General features: G+C 44.3%; 1 protein-coding gene and 1 long non-coding RNA gene across 6 annotated transcripts in view; both read right to left on the bottom strand.

The window, feature by feature from the left end:
* AHDC1 (AT-hook DNA binding motif containing 1) overlaps positions 1 to 23,133 on the bottom strand; it is a 189,749-nt gene that overhangs the window by 110,682 nt on the left and 55,934 nt on the right. The window lies entirely within an intron of this gene.
* LOC112541670 (uncharacterized) lies at positions 7,964 to 23,129 on the bottom strand. Of its 2 annotated transcripts, none has more exons than XR_015796019.1 (5): positions 22,808 to 23,129; positions 22,058 to 22,140; positions 15,018 to 15,235; positions 14,120 to 14,275; positions 7,964 to 12,476 (listed from the first exon to the last, which is right to left on the bottom strand). It is a non-coding gene; the product is annotated as an uncharacterized LOC112541670 (long non-coding RNA). The 2 variants fall into 2 exon arrangements; XR_003085652.2 differs by lacking the exon at positions 22,808 to 23,129 and adding an exon at positions 22,407 to 22,789.

The raw sequence follows: 23,133 nt of genomic DNA, 5'->3' as shown, positions 1-23,133 counted from the left end.
TAACCTTCAGATGGTCTATTTGGAACCCAAAGATGGAGAATGGCAGGAGAGGAGGACAGAAGAGGCAGATAAAAAACTAGCTGTGTCTCCCTACTTACCCATGGCTAACTGAATCATGGCCAGCTGAATTACCGTTTTTGTGGTTAACGTCGGCACAACATGCTGAACAATCTAGCAACCCTCAAGCCGGGTTTGCACAAACCATGAGGCTAGTTTGCAGGTTAGCGAGCCATGTGAACACAACCATAATGTTTGGCATCTCACTGCATTGTAGTTCTCTGCTACGAATGTAGCTTCTCTACCACATTCACTGTACCTTCAGGGGGCATGTGCAGGGTGACACACATTTATTGTTTATCAAGTTTATACATTTATATCCCACCTTTCATTTGGGAAATCAAGGTAACATACATAGTCCTTCCCCCTCTCATTTTCTCTACAACAGTCCTGTGAAGTAGGTTGCACTGAGAGTGAGTGACTGGGCCAAAACCTCCCAGGAGCGGGTGGTGACTGAGCGTGGGGTCCCTGGGCCACTTCGACACCTTCACCACTACAACAGAATGGCTCTCCTTTATGTCAAAACACTCTCATTTATCATCTCAGAATTTATATTTGGATTAGTTAGTGTGAATTTTTTTTCTACTCTTCTCTCTCTCTCTCATGCGTACCCAACTACTTTTGGGAAGCACCTGAAAACTTCACTTTGATGGATTTGAAAGTTAAGAACATTCCTGCTTTGGATTTTCTTGCTCAAAAGCCCAGAAATACAAAACTTAACCAACTCTCCTCAACATCTTGAAAAAACAAGGGATAAGCCGCACATGAAAAATATTTTAATGAGAAATTCCCCATTAAGACTCTATTGCCTATTTTCTAAATGTAGAGTTTATTTGGGAAAGGGAAAAGAACAAGGAAAAGCAAGAATCACACACAGAGAACACAGCAAGGAACCATGTGCCAAAAGAGTCTTGATTATGACTGGCTCCCTCTCTCTCTCTTACACGCACACACACACACTGCAGTGCAGTTAGGGATGGGCACAAGGGGGACAGGAAAACTGGATGCACGCTGAAAACACATCTGTGCTTCGTTCCAGTCATTCCTGATTGCCAAAGCACACACATGGGAGCCCCAGAGAAGTCAAGTCACAAGGAAGCAAACAAGAGCTTTGCTGGAAGAAATGCAGAGAGGTTGTTTTTGGGGCGGGGGGGAGAGAATGTACCTTAGACCAGGTATGCAATGTGATTAGGAGGAGTAAACAGGAAAGATGACAGGGCGATTAGGTAATCATAGGGGAGATTCTAAACCAGATTTTTAATTTGGCCAGATGAGCCCCTCACAAGAGTAACTGAAAAATGCTGGCGGGGGGGGGAGAGAGAGAGAAGCTTGGAGGTATCTGAATTGTCAAGAAGCTGTTGATCTCTAACAGCTTCTGACCCCCACCCTACAGGTGAATTCTAAGATCCTGCCTTAAAAAAAAAAAAAAGAACTAATTTTTGTATTTACTGTTTTTAAGCATTGTTGGGTTTATTGTGGGGGTTTTATTTAAGGCTTCTTAAAAATTCTTCTCTTATAAATTGCTCTGGGCCCCTCTGGGAACAGAGTGGAATAGAAGTAAAATAAGTTAGTAAAATAAATAATAAAGCCAAATTCTCCCTTCTGGTTCTTGAAACAGTAGTGGACCTGAACAACAAAGGAAAGAGGAAAATAAGCAACCTTCCTGCTTGCAATCATCATCATCACCATCCTCTTCCTCATCTACACAGAGTGGAACATTCAGGGGGAAAAAGCCTGTAATAAATGGGACATTGTAGTAACAACAAAGACAAAAGAAAAGCAGGTTCTTAAGAAACGTGTGAATTGGCTGAAATAAACCTAACATTAAGGAGCTGACTGAGCATAAGGATCTCTTTGACTGAATATATAAATCTAGGTGTCATATGCAGGCATCATAAAATTCTTCTCAAAAGTTGGCTTGTTTAGAGCGCTATTTGCATCTTTTTTTTTTTAATTTGGGGAGGAAGCATTTAGTGATAATGCTGCGTATCTGATCGGTGATAGAGAGTGAACGACGGTCCAAGGTTGCTCTCATTTCTTTGCAGAATCATCTCACAAGATGATTAACAAGCAACAAGATTAACAAGCAACAAGATTCATTCTTCCTGCATAAAGCAGCCTTTGCCAACCAGGTGCCCCCCAAACATTGGATTTCACCCCCCCAGAACCCTAAGCCATCATGAACAATGGCCAGGCTGGCTGGAAAGTCAAGCACTGATCCAACCTAGCTAGAGGCTGAATGGAGTAAAATGCTCTTAGTGTTCAAAGCAATATAGCCTCTGCAGTGCTGCTGGAGAGAAAGAGGAGGTCCTATCTTGCACACAGCGGCTATTTTAACCTGGTGCTCACCATGAATGTGCCTCCAGGTTCCAACATATCAAGAAAAAATTAAATCCACTCCCCACAGCATGTGGACTAAGAACATGGTCTGTACGTGACTTAACATTCCTGTTAAAGGGCTTTCAAAACTGACTACTTGGCAGACCCATCTGACCAGGTCATGGAGGGAGGGGTTAGCATGTTGTGTGAACCAGAAACTGGAGTTAATTGACCCAGCTAACTAAAGCAGCAGACACAGTGGGGCAAAAAAGTATTTAGTCAGCCACCAATTGTGCAAGTTCTCCCACGTAAAAAGATGAGAGAGGCCTGTAATTTCCATCATAGGTATACCTCAACTATGAGAGACAAAATGGGGGAAAAAATCCAGAAAATCACATTGTCTGATTTTTAAAGAATTTATTTGCAAATCATGGTGGAAAATAAGTATTTGGTCAATATCAAAAGTTCATCTCAATACTTTGTTATATATCCTTTGTTGGCAATGACAGAGGTCAAATGTTTTCTGTAAGTCTTCACAAGGTTTTCACACACTGTTGCTGGTATTTTGGCCCATTCCTCCATGCAGATCTCCTCTAGAGCAGTGATGTTTTGGGGCTGTCGCTGAGCAACACGGACTTTCAACTCCCTCCAAAGGTTTTCCATGAGGTTGAGATCTGGAGACTGGCTAGGCCACTCCAGGACCTTGAAATGCTTCTTACGAAGCCACTCCTTCGTTGCCAAGGCAGTGTGTTTGGGATCATTGTCATGCTGAAAGACCCAGCCACATTTCATCTTCAATGCCCTTGCTGATGGAAGGAGGGGTTCACTCAAAATCTCATGATACATGGCCCCATTCATTCTTTCCTTTACACGGATCAGTCGTACTGGTCCCTTTGCAGAAAAACAGCCCCAAAACATGATGTTTCCACCCCCATGCTTCACAGTAGGTATGGTGTTCTTTGGATGCAACTCAGCATTCTCTCTACTCCAAACACGACGAGTTGAGTTTAGACCAAAACATTCTACTTTGGTTTCATCTGACCATATGACATTCTCCCAATCCTCTTCTGGATCATCCAAATGCTCTCTAGCAAACTGCAGACAGGCCCGGACATGTACTGGCTTAAGCAGGGGGACACGTCTGGCACTGCAGGATTTGAGTCCCTGGCGGCGTAGTGTGTTACTGATGGTAGCCTTTGTTACTTTGGTCCCAGCTCTCTGCAGGTCATTCACTAGGTTCCCCCGTGTGGTTCTGGGATTTTTGCTCACCGTTCTTGTGATCGTTTTGACCCCACGGGGTGAGATCTTGCATGGAGCCCCAGATCGAGGGAGATTATCAGTGGTCTTGTATGTCTTCCATTTTCTAATTATTGCTCCCACAGTTGATTTCTTCACACCAAGCTGCTTGCCTATTGCAGATTCAGTCTTCCCAGCCTGGTGCAGGTCTACAATTTTGTTTCTGGTGTCCTTCAACAGCTCTTTGGTCTTGGCCATAGTGGAGTTTGGAGTGTGACTGTTTGAGGTTGTGGACAGGTGTCTTTTATACTGATAACAAGGTCAAACAGGTGCCATTACTACAGGTAACGAGTGGAGGACAGAGGAGCCTCTTAAAGAAGTAGTTATAGGTCTGTGAGAGCCAGACATCTTGCTTGTTTGTAGGTGACCAAATACTTATTTTCCACCATGATTTGCAAATAAATTCTTTAAAAATCAGACAATGTGATTTTCTGGATGTTTTTCCCCATTTTGTCTCTCATAGTTGAGGTATACCTATGATGAAAATTACAGGCCTCTCTCATCTTTTTAAGTGGGAGAACTTGCACAATTGGTGGGTGACTAAATACTTTTTTGCCCCACTGTATTAAGAGTTAGCCCAACAGATGCCGCCTTGATTGGGGCTCAAGAAGTCCCCTTTGGTCAGCCATGTCATGCAAACAGCTCTGCTAGGAATTAACTACCCTTCACTCTTCCAAAATTGCAGCACTAGGAATGCTGTCGCTATCACCATTCTGATTTCCACCTTCCACAGCCGCATGAGGCTGGAACCAGCAGAAACAGAGGAGGATGGGTCAGGTATTTCCCCCCCCCCACTTGTCCAAAGTAATGTTGACCCCAATCACACTATCATTTTTTTTTAAATTCTAGCAAAAGAAAAGGAACAAGTGTGTGTTGGGAGGAACTGATTAGGAAGTAGCAGCCTCTGAGCCCCCCTTGCACTGGCTGGGAGAACTGTGAAAACAGTGCAGAAAAGACCCAGCCGTTGTGTGTCATGTAATGTCAGGATGGCCGGGGCCATTCATGTTGGGTGTAAATGATCATGGGGTTCTCTCCCTTGCCTACCACTTGGGTCTCCACTTTCTATTTCTAGAATCCCATTAGGAGGAATGTAACTTGGTAGCTGACCTTATGTCTTCCATGCAGAAGATCTTGGGCATATCCTTGGGTAGCAGTTAAAATCATCTCGGGTACCAGAACTGGGAAAGAACTCCCATTCAGATCTGATTGTTCCAGAAGCAAAGCACACCTCCCACCATTTTTAACCCCCATGCCTGCAGGAGATAATCAACCGCTACTGTTCATTCTAAGATAAGGGCAAACTCCAAAAGTGAGAAAAGCCAGAGTAATAATTCCCTGTCATCCTACCCATGCCCCAAATTCCTTGTTTAATCCCCCCCCCCCAAGGAAGTTTTGCAGCCTTTAGGCATTTTAAGCTGATTGCTCCAAGATCCTCTTTCCAACTGGATGGAGGTGTCAGCTGTAATGTCCTTGAAAAAGGAACCAGGTTTGAATAAGATCCCCCACTGTTTGGACAGAAATTTGGACAGAAATTACTGAGGAGTCCTTGGGATTCTCTGAGTTTGGTTGTTTTCTTGCAGACGTTTTGTTACCTGGCTAGGTAACATCTTCAGTGCTGAAATTCAACCCTGAGCTTCTCTGCTATTGGTACAGAAATTACTGTAATTCTTTTACTTTATGATTTATATTCTGTTGATGATTGCTGTTGAAACTGGTATATTGCTTAGATTTTAACAATGACCTGCAGTTTTTAAAACAGCATAAGGTACTTTGTTATGTAAAATTAATCAATGAAATATTGAAAATTCTTACCTAACAAATTCAGTCCTTTTTAATGCTGTGACGCTTATAAATTCCCTGTTTATTCACCCTCTACTTTATTTTTCTTTCTTTGCCTTGTTTTTTTTAACCTCTCCTTTTTTTTTTTCTTGGTTTTTTCCTTTTTCTCTTTTTTCTCCAAAATGTTGAACTAAAACATAACTTTAAAAAGGGGGGGGAGGAAGAAGAGTGAGGTGTTTGGTGGGGTGGGAAACTGGCACCATTTCTGGTTTGGTCACAATGCCTTCCACTTCTCCTCCCTGGGAACTTGAGTTCCCTGCAAACGTGTGACAAAATGAGCCACAGAGCTGGACTGTGGAGGAGTCAGTCCTGATTCACAGCTCTCCTTCCACCAACTTGAAATGCAACTCCTGCTTTCTCTTACAACAGAATATTGCTCAAGAGCTGTTCCACCTGGGTTACCAACAGCTCAGAGGTCCTCTCCCTTTTCTGATTATGATAATTATCTTCTTCTCTTTCTTATTAGCCTTTATTTTTAAGAATGCTTTTCCCCCAGTGCTGTCCCAGAAGAGATTGGTGGTTATCAGTGAGGAGAAAATTTCCAAAAGGATTTGCTTAGGTAGAAAGAAAAGACATATTTTGCACACCCTGCAGTTCTTCCATCATGAAGCCCTTCTGATAGGGACTATCTTCCTTTGCTCTGTCTCCTTGTTCTCATGGCTAGCTACAGGCAGCCATGCCCAGAACGACATTCATGTGGGGATGAGGGGTTTTGTAATCCTACCTATCTTTAAAAGAAAAGGCACTCACATAAGAAAGTCTAGCTTAGTTACTTCAGGATTTGCACAGCTCCCTCAAGACCCATGGCCTCTTATTTTGCACACTTTATTCCCCAACACCTCTCTCTAATGATGCTGCATTTGAAAAAGGGCAGGTCACCAGCCAACTGTTTATGTTCAGGAGAAGAGTAGCAATTACTCTTTGCTACTCTGCTCTGCCTCTTTAACGCCAATTCCCTAGGAATGCTTTGAACTACAGCTATCGGATTTCACACCAGCCTCCAACTGGAGGAGAAACGGTTGGGGTCTTTGTCATAGAAAATCCAGCCATTTGTTGTGCTGTTCCAGCTTCAGCTGAGAAGGAGGTTGCTCTAAAATACTCCCCAAATACACAGCACCAGGTTACCTCGAAGTCTCCTCTCTGCAAAACAATATTTATGAATTTGGGGAAAAGTTTTGCTCTCTGTGACATCATTTGCAAAGGGTGCTTAGCAAAGAGATAAAGAGTGCCATAGCAGCTATCCTTGGGAAAAGCCTCCTCTTTGCAGAATAGCAGGACGTGATGCTGCCATGTTTTAGAAGTCTTTCAGAAAGGCCTTTTTTTATGTCAGCCATCAAACTGCTATTTTTCAATGGATTGTTTTTAACTGGCTAATTTTTCAAAATGCACCACCGTAAACTGCTTTGGCATTTACAGAAAGGAGAAGCGGCCTATAAATATGAATACCTAAATCATAAAGAACCATTCACGCAGCACTCCCAGATCTTGACTGGTCTGCTTAGAGCAAATTCTGCTTGAGATCTGGTTTGTCAGCTGGCACCAGAATGGGCTTTCTTTGTGTGGGTGTGCGTGCATGCACATGGCACAACTGGGAACCCGTGAGGCCCCAGCCCCTCCACTCCATATTCATGGCCGTCCTGTACCCATTCAGTTCCACATTCTTTCATTTTGCTTTGGAAATTATCCGTAGCCTCTGTTCTCAAGAGCCAGCTTGGCACCGTGGGATGAACTTCCCAGAATGCACTGCAAAGGTGTGCGGCAAACAAAGGACAAGAGCCAAGTCCACAGCTGGACTGCACGCCCTGACCCAAGGCGAGAGGAAGCCACCAAGATCTCAGCAGCTGCCTCTGGTTGAGAATTAGCCCACTTTCCACACAAAAGATCCTTTTCCCAGATAAAGGGCAGGGAGAGAAGGAACTATTCCAAATGAAGTGCAGGTGGGCAAAACTTGCCTATCCCGAAGGACTACAGACTTAAAGAAGAAAAAAAGCCCCCCACCTCATCGCACGTGTGAGAATGCACATCTATTCCTGAGAGCTGGATGCTCTCCGCGCAATAGGTCCGTACAAAGAGATACACGCTAGCTGGTGGTTTCTTCCAAAGGACTCTTCTGACTGGATGTTCCAGATGGGATTGGACAACTCCCACTTGGGATGAGGGATGTGCATAATATCACCCATGTGTTATGGGCATGCTTTCAAGGATATGTTTCCACAGCTTCAGAAGCCAGACCCCCAAGGACCAAAGCAAATCCTGATGGAAACCGCTCAGCTTCAGGTATTTCTGACACAGCTCGAGCTTGCTTTCAACCAGGGAATCTCTGGGCCATGCTTGCAAAGAGCTCCTTTGATTCATGCTGCAGCTAAACCATCTCTATCTAGGGTGGGGTGGGGTGGGGTGGGGTGGGGTGGGGATCTCTGCCATTCAAAAATCCAGGGGGAAAAAATCCCTCTTCCCCATGCCAAGAATTAGGGAGCTTGCAAATGGCATCTTTCGGATGCTACTTGCTTCAACAGGCTGAATCTTTCAATTAAGATATCAAATGCTGATGTGACTTGGGCAGCCCGACTTATCAATCATGGAATCAGCTCCTCTACTGATTCGGGGTAATTTCCCATCATTTATCCCTCTTTTGTCTCTCACAGTCTTCCTGGGGTGGTTATAATTCTTCCCATTAGACACAATGAAATACAATGGTTCTCTTCCAAGAGGGTGCCTCCAATTGTGGTGGCCAGCCAACAAGATGGAGGAAAAAAAGTTTGTACACCTACTACAAAGAATGAGCATTTTATTTTGGTCTTCCACAAGGTTGTTTTTATTTTTAGATTCACTGAGCAAAGACCATTCAGTGCATCAGATAGTTTAACTTTGGGAGACCCCATTTTGAGCAAGCTTAGCAGCAGGCATGCTATTCCCCAAACAATGTGGAATGGTCACATAACTGCAATTTCCTCACGCCTACCTTCAAAAGTCAAGTCAGCTGACTTCTATCCACCCCATGTCTGAAAATTTTAAAGGCTCAGTTTAGCATAAGCCGGGTTCCTCCTAAAGGGGGAAGAGGGGCTAAAACTCCCAAAATTCTCAGCCAGCATCTGGAGGGTACCACCTTAAGCGAAGATGACATAAAGTATGTCACCGTGCCTGCTGCCTGCAGCTGAAATCTCAGGTTGACATCTTAGCAGCTGGTAGCTTTTGGGCAACTGTCTAGGTTTGGAAGCTAGACAGAGTTGGGATGGGTTAGAACTTGGATGGGGAATCTTCAGAGAGTTTCAAGGTTGAAAGTTAGACTGGAAAGGTGAAAGCACATCCCAGAAGCAAACAATTGCAAAATATTTTCATACCATTGCCACGAAAACACACGGACATATCCCTGAAGTCATCAGGACTTGAGGGTGTCTTTACCTTTATATGTTATCTGTGTGGACAAGTTTGTACAGCCTTTGTGTGAGAGTATCTGCAGGAATCTTTGCACTTAACTCAGAAGAGCATATATAGGACATATGGAGCTGCAACCAAAATTCACACATATACACAATCAATTCTACATTTAAAATGCTGCAAGTTCATGTCACAAGAAAATGTAAGCCAATAATAATATGAACTGCTCAAGAATCAACAATTTTAACCAATGTACTTCAGTGATTCTTTAAAAAAAAAAATTTGTGGCCACGATTTAAAAGGGATTGTTTATGTACAGATATGCTAGCTTCAAAACAGGTCACTGCTATTCCAAAAGTACAGGTAGTCCTCGTTTAGTGACCATTTACAGTTACAACAGTGACAAAAAAGTAACTTTGTGACCAATGCCTGCATTTACAACCTTCGCAGATCTGTAAACAAAGGAAAGCTGAAGGAAGATCATAAGCAGAGTCACAGTTTTACTTAGTGACTGCTTCGCTTAACAACCCAGTTGTTGGTCCCAATTGTGGTTGCTAAATGAGGACTACTTGTAAAAGGGAAATAGTGTTCAAAGAACTTAGTGAGCTGTAAGTAAGAATATAGGATAGGTGCCTATCAGAAGAACTGTGGAAGACTAAGAAAGGTTCCCTTTGCTGCTGGACATTGGTCTCACTTGTTAAACATTTCCTAACACCCCAGAGGGCTAGAACCTTGGTTTTAGAAGGAAAGTGGAGAAATTATTCTTCATGGATGTGTGCAATCCAATGAAATGCTGTGTAACTGAATTAAGTGACTAAAATACAACAGGGTTCAGTTCTCCTGTCACCCTATCACTCAACTCTTCCCCTTTATTCCCCTCAATTTTTTTATTTTCCAAGAAACTCAGCAAAAGTCTCACAACTGCCTGAAACCCTGACATTTGAAACCATCAGCATAAAAAAGGTCCAGATGACGTCCATACCTCAACCTTAGCCCACCTGGAGACACTCATCCCAGCAACTGGAACCAGAGCAGAAGCATCAAATTCCAAAGTGAGTGGACCATTATTGCCAGTTGCCATCTGACATTCACCTCCAGCTCCTTCTCAAAGTGGCCTATGGGACCTCCCTGTACCTCTTTTCCCAAACTGTGCAACCGCTGGTCTACCAAGCAACTCCTCCTCAAATGAAAGGCCCCCCCAACTTAAAATAGTCTCAAGGGCCAGGGTAATGTTTTCTAATCAGATATTTCACTCAGTACAATGTGTACAGTGTTACAGAAGACCAACCCTTCCCAAGCCTTTATGTCTGAGTCACAACTAGGGAAACTTAAATGTTCAACAGAACTTTCAAGGGGGGGAACTATCTCAGGACCAAGGAAGATCCACTTTCCTCTGCTAAACCCTGCTCTGCTGCCATGCCAGCCAAAACAGGTCAGTTGGCAAGCTGTTTTCAGTGCCAAGTCCCTCTTGGCTGCTTAGAACTACAAATTAATCTTCCATTGAGGAACTAAAACAGGTCTTACATTGATTTATAACTGGATATACTACGCACGTGCTGTGAATACTACTTGGAAGGGAATAGAGAAAAATCAGAATATAAATTTGACAAATAAACAAATATGTAAAATTCTCTAGGAATTATACAAATAATTCAGCCTTTAATGCCTGAATGCTGAATTCACACATCCTGTAGGAGAAGGTCCTTTCTTGTACCCCTTCCAGTCAAGGGAGATCACATTCACCTTAGCACAAATGATATCAAGAAGAGAAACTGTAGACTCTAGAATTCAGCCCCCTCACTCCTCTAGATCATGCCACAGAAGAGATATCAAACAAAATGACCATGAGTTTCATTTTGGTATACATACCAACTCCAAAATGCTAATTTCCTTCTCAGCTGATCCCAGCAAAGAGAATCTTGGGAGCAGTGTAATGTTTGCACTCTCCCAAGTAAGTAATTTTAAAGTTTGAGATGATGGATGATTAATTTCTATATGAGGGCTCCCCCTCCCACAAAAAATGTTTGGATGTCAGTGTTTTTTTGCTTGTTTTAAAAATTTGTACATAAAAGTACCAACACGTGTACATAAAGTTTGTACATAACTCTGACATTTCTTATAGGATTTTGCATGTTTATTTATTAGATTTACATCCTGCCTTTCCTTCAGGAGCTCAAGACAACGTATGCAGTGTCTGCATGAAGGCACATTCAGTGAAATCCCAGCAGTTCCTACGAGTGAGAGATGAAAAGTCACCAAGCCACCATTCTTTTTACAGGATCTGATAGCACAAGGCCTGGTGAGGCAATTCTGATACGTGGGGAGATATACTGCCAATGAGCCCCACAGAGCTGCAGCACTTTAAACATACCCTCAAAACAAAACTAGCTTTGCTGCAGTTTCAAGTATACTTTGCAGCTAAAACAGAAAGAAATCATCTCAGCTCTCAGATAGCTACTGTTGTACAATCACAGAGACCCACAACAGTTTTTGAACTGGTGCACAGTTCTTGTGGGGAAGCACACTGGGTCACCCATGTCCAATCACACTTTTGTGCTTTTATCCCTGGTTTTACCTGTTCCCTTTGCCCATTCCCCTTATCACCTCTTTATCCTCTTTAACTCTTCCCCTCTTTAATCATGCTTTCCTTTCAGTTCCCATCTATTTTTAGCCCATGACCCAGCCCACATTCCTCCTTCCTTCAGACATCTCTCTTATGCTACAAAGGCATTAAGGGCTACCAGCTATCCAGTTTAGGCCTGCAAAAACAACATTCCACACACCCCAAACACCCCCGGGACAAGATCAAACTCTTTGGAATCTGCAATGGGCAGTATTCATTCCTTGCCCATTGAGTTACTGTATTAGTGGAGAACTTTGGTTCAGTGGCTGGTCACAGGTTTTGCATGCCAAAAATTGCTAGTTCCCATACTTAGCATACCCAGATAGGGCTGAGAAAAAAAGCTCCCTATCTGTATAGGTCAGTGTTTTTCAAACTTGGCAACCTGAAGATGTATGGACTTCAACTCCCAGGATTCCCCAGCCAGCATGTTGAAGTCCACACATCTTCAAGTTGCCAAGTTTGAAAAACACTGGCGTAGGTGATACTGAGCTAGATGGTCCAAGAACTTGGCTCAGTCTATATCAGCTTCCTGGATTCCACGCATTTTGCAGAGAAATCATGCAAATATTTTGCTCTAACTAAAAAAAACACACAACAACAGGTCTCACCATCAGATGTACAGACTGACAAGACCAAAGCGTACAAGGAAAGAGGAGTAGTAAAAGGAGCTTTGCGTGGGTGGGGACCAGGAACTAGTCCTCTCCATCCATAACAAAGAGGTGAGACATAACCAAGCATTTAAATGCAGTTCTGGCTGGTCTGGTCATCCCCGGCTGGAGTTCCTGCTTGGACAACTGCGGCACTGTTGTTTTTGCTGATCGACAGAGCCAAAGGCAGCTTGGAGGCCAGTGATCTTTCTGGCAGGGAGGCTGAAACAAGCTCAGCCATTTCTTCCTTGGCCAGATTAGTTTCTCCTTGCACTCCCTGGTCAACCACCGCAGTGAGAACATTCTTCCTTTCTACTCTGCAAAAACAGGGCAGGACTAGATTATCACTTATTTCCTATCTGGACAGACCAAGCTAGCAGAGAAGCAAATGAATCTTGCATTTGGAAAGCTGTGGTAAGGCACCCCAACTCCCTTGATTAATTTTAGATTTAAATATTTGGCTAATACAGGGAGTCGCAACTTAAAGAATCCAAGCCCATTCAGTTGTTTGGAAAAAAAACATGCTACAGTCCTCTCAAAGCTGTAACCACCCTTTAAAAATACAAGCAAGGGAATGTATATTTCACAGCGCATACATCCCCTGCCCAAAACAAGATTATTAAAAGAAAAAAAGCTAAATATTATGATCAATTTCTATATGCAAGTGAGACATGGATTTAGTGTCCCTTTCTCAGCCCAAATACACCAGAGCTTTTGAATAGAAGCATTCAAATTTCAAATACCCAGTGAGGCTGTACAGACCCCAGAGGGCTATACCACATGCTTTTTCTAAACAGCAGCTGGGTTTGTTCTCACGGCAACAATACTGGTTGCTCAGAGAGCCATTCTGTATAGGAAACCTGGATGCTGATCACCCTGGAGGGCAACTATTTATGCCAGTCTGCTGACCACCCACACATCACAGTGCAGCCTAATGTGGTTTATTTGGGGTGCTGTGCAAACCCAGCTATTGCATGTGACCCTTGGTATGTTTAACATGCTTAACATGTAATGCAAACTCAGCTAATTGTGATTAAACCGACCATGGTTTCTCAGCAAGTGGAGTGAAGCCTCTTGCATTACATCAAGGTCACACACACTGCTTGCATGTGATTTCCTGTCCGTTCTGAAAGGAACCTAACCTCCTTCTCCACACCATCACCCTTTTTCCTACTACCAGAAGGAGTGTGCAGCATTTGCACTTTAAGTTCTTCTCTCCTTATGATGCCGTTACTCTTTCCCAAATATAGACAAATGTTGCTTCACCTCTCTGGCTCACAATCCTTCCAAGAGATCTCCCAGATCAAAAGATCAGAAATTGTGCTGAAAGGAGGAGGAGGAGGAGGAGGAGGAGGAGGTGGAGGAGGAGGAGGGAACTTCCTATCAATTGTACAGGGAATTGATGCCGGACCCCCATGAGTGGGGAGGAAAGAAGGAAGGCAGGCCTTGCACAGTCCTGTTAAAATCCATCCTTGATCTGAATCCCTGCAAAGCTCCCCAGAGGCTGGTAAGGTGCTGCAAATCTACCCCCCTGGATTTGTTCAATGATGCTTTGCATTGTGTGGTCTGCCTGGTCCCATCTCTTTCCACTCTGACCTCCAGGGCTGAAGAAAGAGAGAATTCAAACCCAGGAAACAGGTCAAGAGTGAAGTGTGGAATTGGATCTGCTGATATATGTCCAATTCAACTTCTCTCAGCATAACTGAGCTACCTCAATTTTGTTTCAACAACGCCCAGTGATCAATTATCCTGACCAGAAAACCTCAGTGAACATTCAGATGCTCCTGGAAGGTAAGCTGAAGCCTTTTTAAGCACAATTTTCCCCATCTTCCTCAAGCAGCCCCTTCTGCATTTCCCTAGTACCATCTCTCCCGCTGCCAGCTCCCATTCCCAATCCTCTTTCCCCTGGAAGATTACACACACAGAGAGAGACACACATACGCCACTTTCTATCATCTACCTGCTGCATCAAGCTGTCCAGCACTGCAAATTAATGGCCATTAACTGGCTCGTAAACCATGGCTCCAGCACATCTTAACTCCTGTGGGAAGGTTGTCTGAAGTAGATCCCAAATGAGTTCCCTCTATCTTCACTAGGTGGAGATGACCTCTTCACGCTACCAAGAAATAATAAATGCAAATGGTTCATATTGTTTCTAATATTTTAAAAACGGTATATTTATGTCTCTCATCTCATTGGGGATGGTTTTTGCACAGCATGTGATGTCAAGTCCAAAAGGAGTTGGGTAGTTTGTGCTTCATTGTCTTGTAGGAATCCACTGCCTTAGCACGTTGGGTTAGCCCAGCCATTGCATCGAACCATAACATGGCTTGTTTAGGCACAGCACATAACGTGCACACAGCCATAGCCTTTTCTTAACCTAGATGTAGGGGTTAGACCTTTGTCCGAACTTCTCTCCCTTGCCCCATACACACTAAAATAAAACCAAAATCTGCTTAAGGAATAAAGGATAAACCATTTCCTTTCCTATTAATTTCCTGAATACCTTGCTGACACCGCATGTGCAAGTCACGGGCAAGCTGTTGTAAGGCAGTTTCTCTACAGAAAAGGGGGAACTCGTTCAGAGGTTAATAAGAAACCAGCACAGCATGGCAAAACAGAGAGGATGTGGTAAAGAAAAAAAAAAAAAAGCGTATCGTGTTTTTCAGTTTAAAAAAGAAGCTGGAAAAACTCAGCCCCAAATTCACATTTTAATTATTTAAAAGTAGTATTCGCTGCCATCACTGTACCTAGGGAATAAGTGTAAAAGAAAAGCCTACTTCTCAAGACATGTGTGAACTTCATCACACGTTGCTTAGGTTGCTGCAGTAAACATGGGAATACCACACTGTACATACTGTCAGCCTCCAACAGTAGCTGAATGCCTTTGACTGCTGTGGCTTCATTTATTCCCCAGATCAAGTGGCATGGAGGACGTCTGGCAGTGAGATGGGGCTGTCACCATCTTGTCCAAGGTGGTATCTCCCAAGGTAGTCCCAATATAATTCCCAGTTCTGAACGGTGTGTCCCAGGACATCTGGTGGGTACCAAGTTCAGGAACTCTGGGTTATAAGATCTAAAGTAGGGGAGAAGCAGCACCACAATTTTAAAACACAAGAGAGAACTGGATAAAGAGGAGGGATGAACAGCGTAAGTTGTTTGCGCCCCCATAGAGCATTGGGTGCAGCCTCAGAGTCCCCTGTCCCCTCTTGAGAGTTGCTTCTTAACTACAGTAATCAAACTGATTGTTGTTTGTTCCAGTTTCAGCCACTTTCCCCTCCCTGGCCTTTCTGGACTGTGGTTTTCAGAGCATCACTCAAAGACCAAGCGTATCACTCAGCCACAGAAAGTTCGTCCTTGAGTTAAATTGACCTCCAGGACAGTTAAGTTTTTAAATGCTCAGAGTCACCACAGCATAAAATAACCCACAGCTTAACAGAAAGTACTGGGCTCCCTTTTTTCCCCGCTTTACAGCAAGGCCTGGCAAAGAGGCATAATGTTTTGTATGGATTCAAAGATGTCAGGCCTTGTCTGAGAGGTGAGGTAGTTTAATTAGCCAGGTTGGAGAGGAGAGCTGTACCTGGGAGGAAGAACCACTCCTTTAAACATCTCCGCATCCTGATCCTCCCAAGGCTTCCAAGCATCACCAAAAGGCCTTCCACACCCTGTGGGTGCAGGCAGGGTTGAAGCACAAGAGGAATACCAGAAGCCAAGCGGCTTCTCTCCATCCATTCCTTCCTCAACCAACCAAGGCGGGCAGCCTCCAGCCCATCACTCCAGCAATCATGAGCATCTGAGAGTAGCTTGGGAGAAGGTTTACCCAGCAGTTAATTAAAGCAAGCATCAAATTAAATACAGCAAAATTAAAATAGCGCCGGAAATTAATTTTCAGCATTAAAAAAGTCTACCTAGTAAAGCTAGATATTATTTAAACAGTGGAATGGAATGCACTGAGCTGGGCAAGATAGGGCACTCGTGCTCGGCATCACCTTGCCAGCTGTGACAATCAGTACCAGGTCCAGCCACAGACTTTGTCACCTCGCCTACCTCTTCTTCCAAACCCAGGGAGTTATTTACTCCCCTCATCCCAGAGACACGCATGATCATTACTTGCCCATCGCAAACCCTCACCTATGTTGCTCTCTACCCGGCTCCTTTGATCCATGTGGGTGGCCCAAACCCCCTCATCCTTCCCTTCGCCTCCAGCCCCCCAGCCTATCAATCACCAGATATGTAGAGTGTTCAAGAGGCTGTTTTCACTCCCGTGGCACCACATGCATAAAGAGAAACAGGAGCCAACAGCATTGATAAGTATTTTTTCTTAAATAAAAAATACCTCCTAGTGGAGATTTTGCAAAGCTGCATGTAGCTTTCCGGAAATAATCAAAAGGAAATTTTTAAAAAAGCAAAGTTACCCAGAACTTCCAATGTGAAGCTAGCTTTTTATTTATTTTTTTTAAGTTGGCGGAGAGTGTAGGAGCATGTAAATAAAGATTTGTTCCTGTCCACCACTAGTGGTGGAATTACACTTATGAGTTGGTGCAAAGTCAGGTAGTATAGTGTGTTCTTTTCTCAGTGTGAAAGCGTATGTCCAGCTAAGATCAGGATCAAAGGTACATTTGAATATGCATCATACCAGGATCTTACAAAGTAATACTGCTTCATTTCTAGCAATGTAACTAGACCCACCCAAAGCGATGGCTACCCCATACCTACATTTTTCAATGTAAAATTTATAAATAAAAGTGGTAGACAAAAGCTAACTTGTACATAGCATGAACATCAGACCAACGTTTCAGAGGAGAGAGGAGAGGAGAGAGAATCCCACTAGGAAGAACATTGGAAGCTCTCTGGTTTGTAGTATTGAGCAGATGACATAAGCGGAAGTTTAGGAGTTATGATTAACTGTAATCCTCTGGATGTGGGACTACAGTTCCTACAATTCCCAGTCTGCAAGGCCTTTAGCCATACTTGTTGGAAATTTGGGAAGTAGCAATCTCAGCAGCTCTGGATGGGACTAAGGTGGCAAGGGCTGGTATAAGGGAACACATTTTATGGTCATCAGCAAGCACATAAATGAGACAGAGAGCGAGAAGGCAAATTGCAAAGCAGTTGCCCTTAATTACTAGCAAGGCCAGGATTTCCTTTAAGCTGGGTCAGCACCCTCAACACAGCTGCTGCTGCTTCTGCTTATTCTACTAAGAAATAACCTGGCCAAAGATCCAGGTGAGAAGCAAAAAATACAAGGTCTTGGTGACCAACATCACAGATGGGATACGTTCTAATTTATCTCCCTATCCAGAAGAAGCAGGAAAGGTTCCCCCCCCCCGCTTTTAAATACTGTAAAAAATAAAGGATTGCCAGCTTTTTTAACCCAACCCATGGGCAGCAAGGAAAAGCTCTGGAGATGCCAATTAGAGCCCCCACCCAATTGGGACATAATTATTCAACAAAAGGCTGAGCCCCAGTTATCTTAGGATGAAAGAATGGTTCTTTCCTGTAGAAGTGTGCTGTGATGAAAGCATCTGACAGGTTACCCCTTTGTGGTGTTTCCACTCCCACAGCTTTGTGCATGTTGCTATCATCCTCAGAGAGAAGGAAAATGGACTTTTGTGTTCTCCTTATTCTCAGTAGCATGCACAGATCAGCAGCAGAGTGCCTGCACTGCATGCTGAAGGGTACCAGGTTCAATTTCAGGCATCTCCAGGAAGAGATGGGAAAGAGAGGGCTGCCAGCCTGTGTTAGTAATACTGAACTAACTGCATTGATGTTCCACCTTGGTCTAACTTCATGTCCTATGAGCAAACATTGCACACCTCCAGATAGGCTAGAAATATTTTACATTTCAGGTGAAAACTGAATCTCTTTAGTGTACAACACCTTTGTAGGGCCGCTACTAAAAGCAATAATCCTGTAGGTGGGATGAGACCCCCTTCCCAAACATACCATGGCTGCTGGTAGGTTCAGGAAACCCACAATATCACTAGCAGTCGCATGTCAGATTTAGGTGAATATGGGATTGGATGGTGTTGGGGAATCATGGTTCAGTGTCCTATGAGAATCTATCCATCATCTCAGCTCACCCTCTAGTTTATCTAGCAATGTCTAGTTTGGACATTGCTTGTTATACCAAAATACAGTTAGTTACAATTTTCCTAATTTGGGCTTTAGTACATTGTGTGAACCCAACTCACCAATGCTGCCCTCTTCTACAGTTACGATCTTAATTTGCTCTTTCTTCAAAATCCAAACCTTTAAAACTGTGACAGAGTTATATGTAAGACACAATTTTGTCTCCTTTAAAAAGTCTGGTTTCCTAAACTTTAAAATTACAGTTGCAACCAAATACATACACATACACAAACACACCCCAAGACTGCACAAGGTTGTAATAGCAAAGCTTTCTGGTCTTCATGGTAAAATGGTCAATGTGTATATCATAAAACAGCCTGCTGCATTAGCTCTTTCTATAGACTCATAGCAGCCAATGGCATATTCTCCAATGTATTTCTGGTCAAAAGAAAAGTTGAGCTCCACCAAGCACCTTCCTCCTTCTATCCTACACCTTCTAAATACACCACATAAGACACATACGATGTGTATCTACACGAGTGTAATTTCATGCTTATTATGTCATCATGTTTCATTCCAAACATGGAAACAAAGATAGGGAAAATATGTGTGTGCCGGAATCCAACAGACATGGTTGTCTCTGCACAATGTGCTTAATCGGGTTCAGTTACAAACACAGCAGCTCTACTCACACTATATGGTGACCTTGTTTAATACTTTATAGCTTAGGGTGCTGTGGGAACCTAGGCCATTGGTTAGTTTATGGTCCAGGGTGGTGTGCAAATCCAGTAACTAAGTTGAATTGCATGAATAAATTTGTAGGGTCAGTAAAGAACCCCAAAAGATAGTTAACAGACCCATGATATGTACCCAAATTCTTAAGCTTTGTTAGATGACATGTTTTTCTACAACACAGATTTGTTTCCTATTTGATTTGTACTTCTCTCACCCAAGTTGCTCCTATTGATTGGAAAGATTCTACTTTCTAAACTGCAATACTTGGGAACACTTATTCCTTCATTTTCAGGTTTAGTGCATTTGTTGCCATTTTTTATTATCATATGAAGTCCAGCTACACAACTGTCATGGGCACCCACTGGATATTGCTCATTAGTTCACTGGCGAGAAGTGGCAAACTCCACCCCTTCAGTGCCTGCAACACTTCATTATACTGTTGTTGTTGTGGCTGACATCTAGAGAGGGCACATTTAAAAGTCCATCTCCGCAAAAGACAATCATTTTTTTACAATGGAGTTGATGGGATTCTGCTTGTACATGCATGTTTGCTAAATACTGCCCAGAGCCTTGTACCACAAATCACCACATTCATCATCATGGCTACATGCCACACTATTTTAAAACTTCTGTGGCAAGGCAAGATTCTGAAACTGTCAATGGGAGGGGGAAAAAAGCACACATACTCACAATATGTGTACCCGCTTATGCCCTGAGAAAGGCCCTTAGAAAAGCAAGGGAGATTCTTAAAAGTGGACAGGTCATTCCAGTTGGGAAGAAAACCAGTTACTATTCTGAAGACCCAGCCAGGCCAACCTTCTGCTCAGAGCAGCTACCTTGCCTGCTACTTTTGCCGAACAAGCTCAGGGCATTAAGGACACCCAACCTGATGCTCAAGAGATCTGCCAGTACATGAACAATAAAGCATGGATCCACCAAAGCTGCATCCTCAGCCATGACAAAACAGCGAATACTTTCAAGCAAAGAGAGACAAAATGGGTGTGCCCATGGCAAGTGGGGAAACTGAGCCACGGAGACAGGTAGCAACTTGCGTAGAGGAACTAGAAAAGATCTGGAGCTTCTTTTGACCACAGCAGGAGCCCTAAGAAAGAGTCCTAAGAAGCTTCAAGAAGTCTCCTTTTTGATTTCCCATTTTGCACAATTTCCCCTATGGATGCTTATTGTGAGGCCAAGTCTTCCCAGATGCAAGAGAAAATACCTCAGCCTATCTGAGCAGTTCTTCAAAATATAACACTTTCTTGGTTTTCCAGGTGGTGGTGGTGGTGCAAAGAAGAGGAGGACTGAGGAGATGTGGAGATTTATAAAATTATGCATGGTGCGTAAGAGAAATGTTTCCTTCCTGTCTCATGATATTGGAACTCAGGGTCACCTAGTGCGGTTAATTGATAGCAGATGCAGGACAGAGAAAAGGGAGGAGTTATTTACATCACACATCAATTAAAGAAGGCTGCCACAAGACACAGAGATGGTCCCTCATTCATACAGCTTGTGGAAGGGGGGGCAACAGAAAAATTCACACAATGATACATCTATCAGTGGCTTTTAATTTGGATTGCCCAGGAAGAACAAGGAGGAGGGGAAAGCTCTTAGCCTTCACTACCTACCTGTGAATTTTTTGGAGGCATCTCACCAGGTTTGGAAAACAGAACCCTAGGCTACCTGAAGATGTCTTCTGCTCCAGCAGGGGATCCTCTTAATTTTTCACTAGGCAAGTTTCTTAGAAGTGGAGGAACAGACAGTATATAGAATATAGTGGTATTGCCACTATAAGGCTGAGTGTTGCCCGTCATGCGTACCTCAAGTTAGCACATTTTACTTCACCCACCCTATTTAATGGGTTGGCAAGACACTCCAAACCATAAACTAGCTACATGAGCTCAGTCCACACTTGCAAGCTGCACTAAAATGTGGATGTCTGCTTTGTGGTTCAGCATGTTGTGACAACACAGCCTGGTTGGTTCACACAACACATTAGGCCATTTTGTTTTGTGAACCAGCCCCGTATGTCGACCATAAGCCTAGCAGCGGTGACATTCTTAGCTGTCCCAATTCCCACCCCCAATACAAGGCTGAATTTTCCACATGTCTCCTTTGAACTAAGACACCACTGAAGCAACTTTTGATTTTTCTTTTTCTTTTTTTTTAATTTCCACCCACCCACATGAACCACTTTCTGGGCAGAGATGCAGAAGAAAGGCTGAGAGAGAAGGGGGAGCGGGCGGGAGAGACTTTCTCAAGGCCAGCCAGCAAATCCACAGTAGTTGCAGCTTTTTCCAACTCTATATTCAACTCCAACCACGGAGAAAACTACCAACTCTTTCTTTCCGAGAGCCATTCCCACGCAGAAGGCCATCTTTCGCATGCATTTTCTTTTTGGATTACCAAGGAAGAAATCTTTCCCAGTTTTCATCTGGAGCATCTCGGGGCCCTTCCTTTCTCATCCTATCCTCCACAGCCCAGGTCTGTAGCTGTTTTCCTACGCTTCACCATCACCATCAAAGCTTCCAGCAGCCAGACTGCCTTTCTCATGAGCCCGCCAGAACTTTTCCTGCACCCCCCACCCCACAGCAGACTTAATTCTGTCCCTGGCCAAGCATCATTTTATCTACTCCTTACTCCACCCTAACCGCACACAAATACGCCTAGGCACAAACATGTGTGTATGAGTGCACTCACACACACACACTTAGATACATCCCACCCCTCTTCCTGTTAGATGTCAGGATGAACCTGGATCTTTGCCTAAACAGTCCCAACACAGCTTTCTCCTTCATTTGACAAAGCTCTGTGAATCTGTGTGCTGGGGGGGGGGGGCGGTGGAGGGGACGGGGAAGGAGGGAGGGAAGGAAGGATTTGGTCAGGTTTGTTTCCAGGAGATACATGAAATGGAGGATAAAGATCTGCCAGGAAGGGGGGAAGGTGGAGAGAAGATGCCTGTTGTGCATTTCTTTAAAGCCAGTTTGCTGCCCAACCTCTGGAGGCCAGCCCCCCCTCCAACCATTGCACCTCCCTCCCGTCTCTCAGCCCTGGGTGGCCTTCACGTTTTTCACAGATGGCTGTTTCTACTCACTCGAGTGCTTGACCTAAATCCCTCCTCTCCTTCTTCAGCGGCGCTGCAAATGTCTTAGCTGTGTAGCTCAAGGCATGGCAAAGCTAAAATTAAAAAGGAGGAGGAGGAGGAGGAGGAAGAGGTGAAGGAGGACAGCATGACAACAGGATGTTGGCTGGCCCCTGAGAACCCCCCTCCCTGCGTGAGACTCAAAGAGAGAGGCGGCTGGGTCTCAGGCATTCTTCCTTGTGCAAAGCACACCCTGTCATCGGCTGAGCGCCACCCTCGGAAAACTGGGCGACCGCATATCCGGCCCCAACTTTCCCAATAGCCCTCTCTGCTCCCTCCCCACCTGGGTCCTCTTCCCTACCTCCCTGCAACCTCGCAGGAAGTTCCAACAGCTCTAAAGTTTTGTCGGTGACTCAGCGGCTGGCGGCTTCAGCCAAAAGTGACAAGCTGGCGCGCACGCGCACACACACACCCCTACCTCAAGGGAAATGGAAAGAGGCCTTCGGCCCTCAATCACAGATGGGGTGGGTGGTGCAGGAAGTCTGGACGATAGCCAGGCTCAAGTTACAAGGCATGTCTCAGAGTGAATGGCGGGAGGGGGCTGTGCAGGGCAAAGGCAGACTCTAACAATGTATTTATGCATCGCTTTCCGAAGGCTCCAAGGGCTTCCCGTACAGACCTTAGGGTCACATTTACAACAACCCTGGAAGGTAGGCAAGCCAGAATCCACCCCCTTTTACAAAGTGTGGCAGCGATGCTTACAGAGAGCTGCCAACTTGAGAGCACCAACGAAGTCTGAACTTCTAACTTCTCAATCTTCTACCTTCCCCAACAACCTTCTTCCAAGCCGGTGCGAGAACCCTCCGAAGCACTCTGTCCTGAGCAAGAACAGGACACAAACACTCAAGTGCACCTCCACAAAGGGGAGGGGGCGGCGGCATGGGAACTCCCCTGAAGTCCTTGAACTTCCTCGCAGAAGACAAAGAGCTCCTTCTTAAGAGAGAGGAATGAGGACCCCACCGCCGCGCCAAGCCACCCCACCCCACCCACGGGTGGCTTGGGCAAGGGCCCGCCTTTCCCCAGCCCCC

The sequence above is a fragment of the Python bivittatus genome, unplaced genomic scaffold, assembly GCF_059951505.1.
Source record: "Python bivittatus isolate LINGU-HERP-01145 unplaced genomic scaffold, Pbiv_v1 ctg000310_np1212, whole genome shotgun sequence".
Lineage (NCBI taxonomy): Eukaryota > Metazoa > Chordata > Lepidosauria > Squamata > Pythonidae > Python > Python bivittatus.
The sequence above is the reverse complement of the archived record's forward strand: the minus strand, read 5'-3'. Positions and strand labels throughout refer to the sequence as shown.